The 4,211-nt window shown below is 37.2% G+C and overlaps 1 protein-coding gene across 2 annotated transcripts in view; it reads left to right on the top strand.

Annotated features, from left to right (window-relative positions):
- NFIB (nuclear factor I B) overlaps positions 1–4,211 on the top strand; it is a 177,725-nt gene that overhangs the window by 151,670 nt on the left and 21,844 nt on the right. The window lies entirely within an intron of this gene.

The raw sequence follows: 4,211 nt of genomic DNA, 5'->3' as shown, positions 1-4,211 counted from the left end.
TTAACTGTGTGCACAGTAATAAAATGCTGCCACTTTATTAGTTTTCATAATTTCAGTGACAGTAAGGAAGGGGTACTTTTTATCAAGAGTAACTTTTCAAAGTACACATACAGAGAATCCTAGATTTCTAATAGCATTCTAGGATCAAATGCATCCATATGATGTTTTTGCACAGAACTGATTTTTCTAAGCTGCTTCAGCTTATACTTGCTGAGGATACAAATATAATATTTGTTGCTTTGTTTTTATATTGTGTACAGACTTAAAAGCACTCGCACACAGTAATGGATGATCAAAATATTTTGCATGCATGAACTTCTTTGCTCAGTTTAAGATGAGTTTAGAAGGGAGGAACACCATCCAGGGGGACCTGGACATTTCAATAAGTGGACATGCAAGAGCCTAGTGAGATTTAACAAAGCCAAGCGCAACATGTTGCATGTTGGTTGAGGTGATCCCAGATACAAATACAGAAGAACTGATTGAGAGTGGGCCTGTGGAAAAGGACCTGGTGGTCCTGATGGATGAAAAGGTGGGCATGAGTCAGCAGTGTGCTCTTGCAGCCTGGAAGGCGAATAGTATTCTGGGCTGCTTCAGAAGTTGAGTGGCCAGAAGGGTGAGGGAGATGATTCTTCCCTTCTACTGTGCCCATTTGAGGCCCCATATGGAGTACCGTGTCCAGGCCTCAGGCCTCCAGCACAGGAAAGACATGGATCCATTGGAATGGATCCAGAGGGCCACAAAGATGATCAGAGGGTTGGACCACTTCTCCTATGAAGAAACGTTGAGGGATTTCTGCTTGTTCTGCTTGGAAAAGACAAGGTGACAAGGCTCTGGGGAGACCTCACTGTGGTGTTCTAGAAGGGAGCTCACAAGTAGGAGGGTGACCAATATTTTACACTGACAGTGATAGGACAAGGGGGAATGGCTTTAAACTAAAAGAGAGAAGAATTAGGTTAGATGTTAGTAAGAAATTTTTTACTCAGAGAGTGGTAAGGCACTGGCACAGGCTGTCCAGAGAGGTTGCTGATGCCCTATCCCTGGAGACATTCAAGGCAAGGCTGGATGGGATCCTGGACAGCCTGATTTAGCAGGTGGCATCTCTGTCCGTGGCAGGAAGGTTGGAACCAGATGATTTTTAATGCCCTCTTCAACCTAAGCCATTTTATGATTTTATGATTTTATGATGATGTTTTTGCTGTCCTTTTAATGGGTTATTTTCTTTCTTTGCCTTTAAATTAACATAGCTTTTAAAAACTCCTTCAACTATTTTTCTACATCTTTTTTTTTATTTTTAAGCCCTAGATGTAAAAGGGCATTTTCATCTTTATAAATTTAACATTTAAGTACCAGTAGATTACTTAAAGTACACAATACAGAAAGAAGTCTATTGCTATAGAATTAATTTTAAAAAAGCCTATCATAGAAGAACCACTGATTTTTTTTAAAAATAAGACATAATGTCTGTTCATTAATCACTAAAAAATCTCGTTCTGCTACGTGGAAAAAAAAGAAAGAAGAATGCAATTTGTAGCCTTGCAGACAAATCTTCCTTGCTCATGCTATTTGTAGTTCCACAGTGCTGATGCCAGCATAACAGATGATAACTGGGTAGGAAAGAAAAGCCATACCAAAGAATTCTCTGTAAGTTGCTTCAAAAACAATACCTGCTATTAATTTCCATAGAAACTACAACAGATACAGTGAGCACAATAGCACTATATGATTGAAGAAATTCTCACCTACAGAACACTATTTTCCAGCACAGTCACCAACATTAGCTATGCATTTTTTCTGCACGTGTAAAAACCTGCACTAGCAGAGGTGACCCCTCTGTTGCTATTACCACAACTGATACACAACACCCATCACCTCGCTGTGCTCACATCCACAACAAATGTCAATGGGTGCCAGTTTTTACTCATGAAAGAATCCAGTGACACACCTTTTTTTCTTACACACGTCCATGTCAGATGCCATTGTGTAAGACTGTCCCTCTGCTGCCATCTGCCACATGGCAACAAATGGAATATTGGTGAGAAGGCTCGATCTCTACTGCCGTACTGCCAACATCCACCCTTGATTTTGTGGGCTGACATAATAAAACAGGAGGCATTACTTTCAGAGCAGTCCTCACATAACAGCTTTAGACCAATTTTTGACTGGTTCATAATCTTCTCAAATATTCAGAGTAGCAGATGATGAGGTTATTTATCGGGCAGAGTAGGAACCTGACTTTTCCTTCAGCTTACGTACACTTCAAATTCTGAATGACTGAAGAGTAACACAGCGTTCAGAAAGAAGGATAGAAAGACAAATACGGTATGAGACACAATAAGAATTTTACAAAAGAGTTTGCTTTTTTGCATTTCTGGAAATGGCTGTTATTTACTCAATAAAGTCATTTAAAAAAACCTCATTATAGGATCTTTGTCTTTTATTTTGAAAAGCATGATGTGATAAGACCTATTAATCAGTGTTTTCAACAAATAATTAGTGAGTAGAATGCACTCAGCGTTAGTATATTTTTCTCCCATACATACCAGTGAAAGATGTAAATGCATAAGTATATTTTTCATATATCCATGGTACCTATTCAAGTTACTGAAATTAGTGACAAAATGCATGTCTTAAGTAAGATTTGTCCCAGAAGATGTGACTTGTAATTGCCCTATTCAACATTAGAATACTCTTTTATATCCGATTATATATATATTATATTCTATTTGTTGCTGAATAATAAGCTTCAGTATTAGTTTTGAAACTTCTCAGATACTTTGAATGTCAAAAATTGCAGATAAAGTATTATTCTGTATGATCTGACCTATTTTTCAGTTACCAAAGGAACTGCCATTCAGTACTACATGAATGACAGGTTCCTGCATTGCCGATATTTTTCCTTTTTTGATAAAGTCGAGATGGAAATACGATGAACATGTACATTTTTTAGGCGCTTTTGCTTTTTGTCTTTATTAATAGATTGTTTCTATTCTGTGTACACTGATAAATTTGAAAAAGTTCTTCACTTCTTCTTTTCACTACTTTCATGTAGACTGTATCAAATTTGATTGTAGTCATATGTGAGCTGACAATTTTATCTTAGTTCAAAACCATTCCCCAAGTGGATCTATAATTATATTAATATATCACACCTATTAAATCACCCTAAACGTACAAATATAGATTACAATAGTCAGAGAAAGGAGATGCCATAACCTAAATGCCCCTAAATCAACAACTTACCTTTAATTGGAACTTGTGAATAATTTTTGCAGTTAAGGTTACAGTATTGATTTCATTTTCGAGTCCAAGTTCCTTGGATCTCATTAATAAGAAGATGCTATTAATAAAATGCTCTATCTCTTTTCCTTTGGATGACTTTCTATAGGATAATTTAATTAATGACTAAAATGTAAAAGTCTGTATAATTTGTTTGACTTTTTAATTAGTTTTTCTCACAGTCTCCCATAATGCTCTTTTACCACAGCTATGTACTGGAATTACACCTCTTAACAATGATTCATAGCTGATTAAATGGTCCAGTCTGTTTCTACAGAGAAAAAGTTAAATAAAGAAGTAGTGAAGTACATAAAATGCAATCTAGTTACTTAAAGGTTATTTATGGCAATACAGAATACTTGGAACACCGTTTCTTATAGTATGTTCTGTTTTATTCAGTAGCAACAGTGCATTTTTGTCTTTGTGCTTTTTATTTCCAAAATCCTACTCCATGTTTCACTGGTAGCCAACCCACTGAGCTTTGAGTTGCTCATGACTACTTCCAATATGACATCTGATGGGCTGTGCTGGTGTAGAGGTGGTTGGATAAGCTGACTGTGACATCTGGGAGAGGAGAGAGGCAGAAGGGCTGTGGAAGTGAAATCTAGACTCTGTTACTGGCCCCTGTGGGTCACTACAGATTTGGTGACATTATCACCTCCCTCCAACTGCAACAGCCCAGCTCCTCACAGTCACACAAGTGGGACCTGTGACTTGGGGTCTCAACAACTGCAGAATGCTTTTAGTGTGTGGCATGTAGGGTGAAAAAGGCTGATTACCTCTATGTCAGAAGAATAATGCATGCAACAAAAAAAAAAAAGTTTACTAACAAGAAACAGTGGATTATGATAACGTATTCATGCTGAATATAGTTAGTGATATGAATTTTTTTAGAACCATTCCAGTGAGACTTCCTGTTACATTCTAATTAA

Source organism: Meleagris gallopavo, chromosome Z, assembly GCF_000146605.3.
Source record: "Meleagris gallopavo isolate NT-WF06-2002-E0010 breed Aviagen turkey brand Nicholas breeding stock chromosome Z, Turkey_5.1, whole genome shotgun sequence".
In the NCBI taxonomy this organism is placed as follows: domain Eukaryota; kingdom Metazoa; phylum Chordata; class Aves; order Galliformes; family Phasianidae; genus Meleagris; species Meleagris gallopavo.
This window is presented reverse-complemented; position numbering and strand designations above follow the sequence as displayed.